This window comes from Eumetopias jubatus, unplaced genomic scaffold (genome assembly GCF_037043125.1).
Source record: "Eumetopias jubatus isolate StellerSeaLion01/CBP00866 unplaced genomic scaffold, mEumJub1_p1.0 scaffold_86, whole genome shotgun sequence".
NCBI lineage: Eukaryota > Metazoa > Chordata > Mammalia > Carnivora > Otariidae > Eumetopias > Eumetopias jubatus.
In genome coordinates, this window is record NW_028274892.1 from 785,623 (window position 1) to 795,265 (window position 9,643).

The following is a 9,643-nucleotide window of genomic DNA, read 5'->3' on the forward strand; positions in this document are numbered from 1 at the left end:
GGTACATGGGGCACACGGAGAGGCTGCCCTCCGCCGTTCCCTGTCCTTCAGAGCCTGCGTGGTTTTCCAAATTTGCAAAGATCAGGGCAGACCCACAATGTCGTCCGCTCTCGGGTTGCCAAGCCAGTCAGCGGGCCGCCTCGCTTCGGCAGACCGCGGGAACCCAGACCCGGCGCTGCCGGGGTGCTGCAAACTCTGTCTCCACAGGCCCCACACAGCCAGGCCGGGGCCCCAGGCCCAGGCGCCTACCCGCACCTTTCCTCCCTGCCTGTCTCTCCCCCTCTGTGTCCTCGCCCGCCCTCTCCCCCTGTCCTCTCTGCCCTCCCTCTGTGTCCCTTCCTCCTGGTGTGGGGTCTCTCTGTCCCTCTCTCTCTTTTGCTTTCCCCCTGCCCCCACCTACCGCTTTCCCTCCCTCACTCGCTGACTCTGCCAGGACCACGCTTTGGGCCGTGGGCGCGCAGCCGTGCTCCCGGTGACCCGAGCGGCCCCCTCCTGGGCACAGGAGGCCCCTCAAAGTCACGGGGCTTCAGGCAAACACACAAGCAATCCCGGCCGTGACAGTGGGACGGAGCACATCCAGCCGTCCAAAGCAGTGACTGCCTGCAGGCCACACGCGCAGGCCAGGGGGACGTGGGAACAGAGCGCAGTCAGGCCCTCGGCCTTGCCCTGTCGGGGGCAGGCAGCCTCAGAGGTGCTGGAAGCCAAGGGACTCCCCAGGGTGGAGCAGGTGGGAAGAAAGGGCAGGAGCTGACCAGGTTGGGAGGGCGGCAGTGCTTGGCGTTTCCGCACTTTTGCAACTTCGGTCGCTTGCTCTCAGCCGGGAAGGTCCGGGTGGCTCCTGCCTCTCTTTCCGTAGCACGTGCCGGCGAGGCTCCTAGACCCAAGGCAGATCCTGAAACACCCCAAGATATCGGCCGTGACGGGTGACCAGGACAGACACGTGCTCAGCTCCGTGACCCATTTGGAGGTCAGTCCTCGGAGACGGAGGCTGGGGGAGGCCCGGTGGGCGTGGGGTTTGAGCAGGAGGGGGCCGGGCAACGTGGTTCAGTGCCGCAGCCAGGCAAACAGCTCGGGGCACCTAGAAGACACGTTCCCCCTTCCCGTCCTCTTTCTTCGGCGGGGCAGGTGGAGGTACTGGGCCATCCCAAATACCTTTTCAGGTTGATGTTTTCCTTTGGGAGCAACCCGTACTTCCAGAACAAAGTGATCTTTAAGGTGTATCGCCTTAACATTGCCGGTGGGAGAGGGCTTGAGCTTCGAGGATGCTGGTGGCGGGCGGGGGGGGGCACTTGGGAGCGGGAGGGGAGGTGCGCGGGGTCCCCAGCGTGGGGCGGGACCGGCCCAGGAGGGAGACGGGCTGGGAGGTTGAGAGGGAGAGAAGGCGAGAGGGCGTGGGTGCGAGGGGCCTGCTCCCGGCTGTCTGTCATGAGTCCACGGAAGGGCATCATACAGCATGCAAGAGACAGCTGGGTGCGTGCTCAGCCGAGGAATGCAAACGGTTGCCTGCCTTGGACGCATTTGTCTTTGGGGCCAGATAGGCAACCCAGAGTACTTCCATAGTCAAATCCTGCTCTGGTGTTTGTTTGGCATGTACTCTACGGGGATGCCTTATTTCAGGCTAGCAGCTTGACTTAAGGGACTCAGGGACCCGCTTCATTTCGGCAGGCCGGACTCTCCTTAGCATAGAGCCCCGCCTCCCACCTCCATCCCAGCCCCACCCCTCCGGACCCACGGGCTCCTCCTCGCACTCCTTCTCCTTACGTCTTGTGAACATTTTCTGGGTCATTGGTGCCGAACGTCGCCTGCACGTTACGGTACGTTTTCTCTGGACCTGTCGAACGTATCACGCACCGCCTTCTGGCCTCCGCGCATCCGAAGGGGAAGCTGGCTCTTCCTCTCCCCGAGGCTCCCCGGTGTGTGATGGGTCAGTCCCAACTCTGTAGGCTGCCGAGAGACGCGTCTCTGCCTCGCTCGTCCACTGGCCTGGGCATGTCTTTGGAGCGTGCCTTCCGCTAGGAGCGCATCGGGCTCCTTGGATGTGCAGAGTGAGCATTGTGGGCCAATGCGCAAAGCCCTGTCACCTTAGGTCTTCGTGCAACTGCTGCGTGACTAACTCCCTCCCACCTCTCTCTGGCGTTCCCGACTCGTGCCTGTCCGCGGTGGGCATGAGGGTTTCCCGCAGACCTCTGAGAAGCCGTCACTTCATCTCTTTGGGGCTTTGCCTCTCCATCTCACCCCGCATGACCTCGTGGGATCTGTCTGCAGGTCCACGGGTGTTTTCAGATCTCCTCTTGACGTCCAGGGAGGAATGTTTCCTTTCAGACTGTAGGCTGTGCAATGTACAGAATTCAGCCTCCCTCCCTGCCTCCGCCGGTCCTCGCTCCCTCCCTCTCTCCCTCCCCCTCCCTCCCTCACTGTCCCCAGGCCTCCCTCCTCCTCTGCCCTCCTCTCTCTGTGGCAGCCCCTCCTCTCGCTCCCTGTTCCTCTCCCTGGGCCCACCCTCTCTCCTCCTCTCCTTCTCTGCGCCACTCCTGCTCTTCCCACGCTCTCTGTCTAGCCCCCCTCCCCCCCCCTCCCAGGTTTCTCCGACTCCGGGGATGCGCTGTTTTGGGTGCACTATTTCCTTCGGAACCCTGCTTTAGTGTCTTGGGCAAGTTTACAAGAGCTAATTCGGTTTGGCCTGTGGCAGTAAACCCACAGTCTGGGCTGTGCCAGGGACAGGCTCCGAAAATTGTGCTTCTCCCCCGCAGACGGCCGGGCGTTGTTATCCGTGCAGGGTCCCCCGTTTGCGTCGACAAGTAGAGTTTGAAACGGTGATGCGCTACGGCCCAGAACCCTGCACTTCACCCCAAGGGGGCTCCTCGGGCCTCTTTCCGGTCAAATCCCCCCCTCGTGCCACGGGCGGCCCGACCCATTCCTCTTAGGGACGGGAGGCCCTCCCAGGGCGATGCAACACCAACGCCCTCGGCCTTGCCATCACCCGCTGGGCCTTCCTCCAACCTCATGCAGCGTGCATCGTACACATTCCGGAATGCCTCCGCGCAGCGGACCGGCATGAGTTGTGGGACTGTCGCGAAGGACCTGGTGAGTACCGGAGAAAGGGCAGGGTGTGCTGCCAGTGCTCACTTTGCCATCCCCTCCCTGGCTGGCACTCCACTCAGTGAGAGACAGACCAAGGAAGAACTTGCAGCAGAGCTGGGGCAGCCGAGACAGCCACAGCTCCTCAGGAAGGCGGACAAAAGCAGGCTCCGGGGACCATTAGGCTGGAGCTCGGACATCCCTGGCAGTTATGGTGAGGCGGGAAGGCAGACACAGGGAAAGGGAGCGCGGAAGTCAGACAAGGAGGGAGAAAGCAAAGATGAAGGGCCCGGCAGAGGAAAGTATGGTGGGAGCGAGTCCTAGCAGTGGCTTTAACGAAAGAACACACCCAGAGTTATTACCCTTTAGGCTACGTGGGCGGCCCATTAGCATGCCCCCGAGTCCCAATCGCGGACCTCACCGGGGCTGTGCCAGTGGTTGTGTAAGCACGGAGGTGGCCTCGGACCGTGGCTCCTTGTAAATTTCAGGCCCAATACCTGTGTGCGGTTCCTCTCTTTGTAGGAGAGGCGGGTCGTTGGGGCGGGGAGGTCCCCGCATCCCGGATCCTGCTGGGCGGCCTCCCGACTCCCTCCCGCACCGGGCGGGGAAAGGGGGGAAAGCCATGTGGACAGCCATGTGGCAGTGGTTGGCGCAGCAGCGGATGACTTCAGGGCTTCGCCCCGGCGTGACTAAGAAGGGGCCGGGTGAGGTTTCCGGGCGGCGGGCGGTCACGCTATTGAGCCGCTGGGTTTGAATTCCCCGGTGCCAGTAGCGTGTTCCCAGGGGAACTGACGAGAAGGTGAACACGAGGTTTGTGATAGCAGGGACCCGCCGGGAATGGCCTGGGAGGTGTCAGCGAAGAAGATGGCCAGGGTCCGGGCACGGACGCCACCCCTGAGGAGACGCGCGTGCGGACCGGCTCCCGCGGCGGCGAGGGGCGGGCCGGGTGCGGCCACGCCCACCGCCGTGCCACTGGTGGGGTCCCGGGGCCGGTCAGCGTCCTGGGCGTGAGGCCGGGCTTCCATCCCGCCAAGGCCACAGGCGCACCCCCGCCCCGCCACCCAGACGCCACCCAGACGCCACCGGGCCCCAAGGCTTTGTGCGCATGCGTCCCCCAGGCCCGCCGCCTCCGCTGGGTACCGGCCTCCAGCCGTGGGCGCCAGAGCGCCACCTGCCGGCCGCTTGTGGGAGCCGCGTGCTCGCCCCTCCAGCTCCTTCGCTCCGTGGCTTGCCGGGGGTTCGGGTCCACGGCCCCATGGAGAGCCAGGCGGGGTCCGGCGAAGCCGGGGCTGCCCCGGAAACCTGGACCACCTTAGTCCGCTGAGGGGGTCGTGAGGAGGAGGGGGCCCGGTGGGGAGGCAGGCGCCTGGGGCGGGGCGGGGGTGCCGCAGGCCCTAGGTGCGGGGGGCATGGCGGCAGAGGCTGCGCGGGAGGCTGAGGCCCCGCAGCGCAGAGGCGAGGCCGGCGCGGGGGAGGATTTGGTGGTCGTGGGGGAGGATATCATGGCGCTGGCGGAGGTCGTGGCGGCGGAAGACGAGGAGGTGGCACAAGCAGAGCAGGACGAGAAGCTGCAGGAGCTGCGGCAGGAAGGGCCAGGGCTGGGTCCCGATCCAGCCGGGGGCCCCACTGGCCGCGCTGGAGGTTGTTCAGTTGGCGCTCAGCTCTGTGGACGCCCAAGCTACCAGGCCCTACTTGCGCCCCAAGTGCAGGATGAATCAGAAGCGGACTTCTCACCTGGCTCGCCGGAGGGCCGTCATATCCAGGGCATCCCAGGCCATATCTTTCCTCCGGCTGGTGGGGCTTGGCTGCTGTGGAGGATCACCGCGAGGAGGGCAGCAGCAGAGCCACGGCCACGGCCATGAGCGCTGGGGAGAAGGGCTCTCCGCCCCCTTGCCGGGTGGGAGTGGGCCCACGATCCCTACAATGCACAGCAGAAGAAGGCGGGGCGCGGCGGGGGTGAGAACGCTGGGGCTGCGACCTGTCCAGAGCCTGTCTGTGCAGAAGCTGCGGGCGGAAGCTTTGGGGCTGCAGCACACTCCCAACAGCCTTGCGGGGTTCAGGGAACACGGGTCAACACGCTTCGACAAGTAGGGTAGCACAAAGCCCGCTTGGCTCAGAGCAGATATTGGAAGGAAACGTTTGCTGGGTACATGGGGCACACGGAGAGGCTGCCCTCCGCCGTTCCCTGTCCTTCAGAGCCTGCGTGGTTTTCCAAATTTGCAAAGATCAGGGCAGACCCACAATGTCGTCCGCTCTCGGGTTGCCAAGCCAGTCAGCGGGCCGCCTCGCTTCGGCAGACCGCGGGAACCCAGACCCGGCGCTGCCGGGGTGCTGCAAACTCTGTCTCCACAGGCCCCACACAGCCAGGCCGGGGCCCCAGGCCCAGGCGCCTACCCGCACCTTTCCTCCCTGCCTGTCTCTCCCCCTCTGTGTCCTCGCCCGCCCTCTCCCCCTGTCCTCTCTGCCCTCCCTCTGTGTCCCTTCCTCCTGGTGTGGGGTCTCTCTGTCCCTCTCTCTCTTTTGCTTTCCCCCTGCCCCCACCTACCGCTTTCCCTCCCTCACTCGCTGACTCTGCCAGGACCACGCTTTGGGCCGTGGGCGCGCAGCCGTGCTCCCGGTGACCCGAGCGGCCCCCTCCTGGGCACAGGAGGCCCCTCAAAGTCACGGGGCTTCAGGCAAACACACAAGCAATCCCGGCCGTGACAGTGGGACGGAGCACATCCAGCCGTCCAAAGCAGTGACTGCCTGCAGGCCACACGCGCAGGCCAGGGGGACGTGGGAACAGAGCGCAGTCAGGCCCTCGGCCTTGCCCTGTCGGGGGCAGGCAGCCTCAGAGGTGCTGGAAGCCAAGGGACTCCCCAGGGTGGAGCAGGTGGGAAGAAAGGGCAGGAGCTGACCAGGTTGGGAGGGCGGCAGTGCTTGGCGTTTCCGCACTTTTGCAACTTCGGTCGCTTGCTCTCAGCCGGGAAGGTCCGGGTGGCTCCTGCCTCTCTTTCCGTAGCACGTGCCGGCGAGGCTCCTAGACCCAAGGCAGATCCTGAAACACCCCAAGATATCGGCCGTGACGGGTGACCAGGACAGACACGTGCTCAGCTCCGTGACCCATTTGGAGGTCAGTCCTCGGAGACGGAGGCTGGGGGAGGCCCGGTGGGCGTGGGGTTTGAGCAGGAGGGGGCCGGGCAACGTGGTTCAGTGCCGCAGCCAGGCAAACAGCTCGGGGCACCTAGAAGACACGTTCCCCCTTCCCGTCCTCTTTCTTCGGCGGGGCAGGTGGAGGTACTGGGCCATCCCAAATACCTTTTCAGGTTGATGTTTTCCTTTGGGAGCAACCCGTACTTCCAGAACAAAGTGATCTTTAAGGTGTATCGCCTTAACATTGCCGGTGGGAGAGGGCTTGAGCTTCGAGGATGCTGGTGGCGGGCGTGGGGGGGCACTTGGGAGCGGGAGGGGAGGTGCGCGGGGTCCCCAGCGTGGGGCGGGACCGGCCCAGGAGGGAGACGGGCTGGGAGGTTGAGAGGGAGAGAAGGCGAGAGGGCGTGGGTGCGAGGGGCCTGCTCCCGGCTGTCTGTCATGAGTCCACGGAAGGGCATCATACAGCATGCAAGAGACAGCTGGGTGCGTGCTCAGCCGAGGAATGCAAACGGTTGCCTGCCTTGGACGCATTTGTCTTTGGGGCCAGATAGGCAACCCAGAGTACTTCCATAGTCAAATCCTGCTCTGGTGTTTGTTTGGCATGTACTCTACGGGGATGCCTTATTTCAGGCTAGCAGCTTGACTTAAGGGACTCAGGGACCTGCTTCATTTCGGCAGGCCGGACTCTCCTTAGCATAGAGCCCCGCCTCCCACCTCCATCCCAGCCCCACCCCTCCGGACCCACGGGCTCCTCCTCGCACTCCTTCTCCTTACGTCTTGTGAACATTTTCTGGGTCATTGGTGCCGAACGTCGCCTGCACGTTACGGTACGTTTTCTCTGGACCTGTCGAACGTATCACGCACCGCCTTCTGGCCTCCGCGCATCCGAAGGGGAAGCTGGCTCTTCCTCTCCCCGAGGCTCCCCGGTGTGTGATGGGTCAGTCCCAACTCTGTAGGCTGCCGAGAGACGCGTCTCTGCCTCGCTCGTCCACTGGCCTGGGCATGTCTTTGGAGCGTGCCTTCCGCTAGGAGCGCATCGGGCTCCTTGGATGTGCAGAGTGAGCATTGTGGGCCAATGCGCAAAGCCCTGTCACCTTAGGTCTTCGTGCAACTGCTGCGTGACTAACTCCCTCCCACCTCTCTCTGGCGTTCCCGACTCGTGCCTGTCCGCGGTGGGCATGAGGGTTTCCCGCAGACCTCTGAGAAGCCGTCACTTCATCTCTTTGGGGCTTTGCCTCTCCATCTCACCCCGCATGACCTCGTGGGATCTGTCTGCAGGTCCACGGGTGTTTTCAGATCTCCTCTTGACGTCCAGGGAGGAATGTTTCCTTTCAGACTGTAGGCTGTGCAATGTACAGAATTCAGCCTCCCTCCCTGCCTCCGCCGGTCCTCGCTCCCTCCCTCTCTCCCTCCCCCTCCCTCCCTCACTGTCCCCAGGCCTCCCTCCTCCTCTGCCCTCCTCTCTCTGTGGCAGCCCCTCCTCTCGCTCCCTGTTCCTCTCCCTGGGCCCACCCTCTCTCCTCCTCTCCTTCTCCGCGCCACTCCTGCTCTTCCCCCGCTCTCTGTCCAGCCCCCCTCCCCCCCCTCCCAGGTTTCTCCGACTCCGGGGATGCGCTGTTTTGGGTGCACTATTTCCTCGGAACCCTCCTTTAGTGTCTTGGGCAAGTTTACAAGAGCTAATTCGGTTTGGCCTGTGGCAGTAAACCCACAGTCTGGGCTGTGCCAGGGACAGGCTCCGAAAATTGTGCTTCTCCCCCGCAGAGGGCCGGGCGTTGTTATCCGTGCAGGGTCCCCCGTTTGCGTCGAGAAGTAGAGTTTGAAACGGTGACGCGCTACGGCCCAGAACCCTGCACTTCACCCCAAGGGGGCTCCTCCGGCCTCTTTCCGCTCAAATCCCCCCCTCCTGCCACGGGCGGCCCGACCCATTCCTCTTAGGGACGGGAGGCCCTCCCAGGGCGATGCAACACCAACGCCCTCGGCCTTGCCATCACCCGCTGGGCCTTCCTCCAACCTCATGCAGCGTGCATCGTACACATTCCGGAATGCCTCCGCGCAGCGGACCGGCATGAGGTGTGGGACTGTCGCGAAGGACCTGGTGAGTACCGGAGAAAGGGCAGGGTGTGCTGCCAGTGCTCACTTTGCCATCCCCTCCCTGGCTGGCACTCCACTCAGTGAGAGACAGACCAAGGAAGAACTTGCAGCAGAGCTGGGGCAGCCGAGACAGCCACAGCTCCTCAGGAAGGCGGACAAAAGCAGGCTCCGGGGACCATTAGGCTGGAGCTCGGACATCCCTGGCAGTTATGGTGAGGCGGGAAGGCAGACACAGGGAAAGGGAGCGCGGAAGTCAGACAAGGAGGGAGAAAGCAAAGATGAAGGGCCCGGCAGAGGAAAGTATGGTGGGAGCGAGTCCTAGCAGTGGCTTTAACGAAAGAACACACCCAGAGGTATTACCCTTTAGGCTACGTGGGCGGCCCATTAGCATGCCCCCGCCTCCCAATCGCGGACCTCACCGGGGCTGTGCCAGGGGTTGTGTAAGCACGGAGGTGGCCTCGGACCGTGGCTCCTTGTAAATTTCAGGCCCAATACCTGTGTGCGGTTCCTCTCTTTGTAGGAGAGGCGGGTCGTTGGGGCGGGGAGGTCCCCGCATCCCGGATCCTGCTGGGCGGCCTCCGGACTCCCTCCCGCACCGGGCGGGGAAAGGGGGGAAAGCCATGTGGACAGCCATGTGGCAGTGGTTGGCGCAGCAGCGGATGACTTCAGGGCTTCGCCCCGGCGTGACTAAGAAGGGGCCGGGTGAGGTTTCCGGGCGGCGGGCGGTCACGCTATTGAGCCGCTGGGTTTGAATTCCCCGGTGCCAGTAGCGTGTTCCCAGGGGAACTGACGAGAAGGTGAACACGAGGTTTGTGATAGCAGGGACCCGCCGGGAATGGCCTGGGAGGTGTCAGCGAAGAAGATGGCCAGGGTCCGGGCACGGACGCCACCCCTGAGGAGACGCGCGTGCGGACCGGCTCCCGCGGGGGCGAGGGGCGGGCCGGGTGCGGCCACGCCCACCGCCGTGCCACTGGTGGGGTCCCGGGGCCGGTCAGCGTCCTGGGCGTGAGGCCGGGCTTCCATCCCGCCAAGGCCACAGGCGCACCCCCGCCCCGCCACCCAGACGCCACCCAGACGCCACCGGGCCCCAAGGCTTTGTGCGCATGCGTCCCCCAGGCCCGCCGCCTCCGCTGGGTACCGGCCTCCAGCCGTGGGCGCCAGAGCGCCACCTGCCGGCCGCTTGTGGGAGCCGCGTGCTCGCCCCTCCAGCTCCTTCGCTCCGTGGCTTGCCGGGGGTTCGGGTCCACGTCCCCATGGAGAGCCAGGCGGGGTCCGGCGAAGCCGGGGCTGCCCCGGAACCCTGGACCACCTTAGTCCGCTGAGGGGGTCGTGAGGAGGAGGG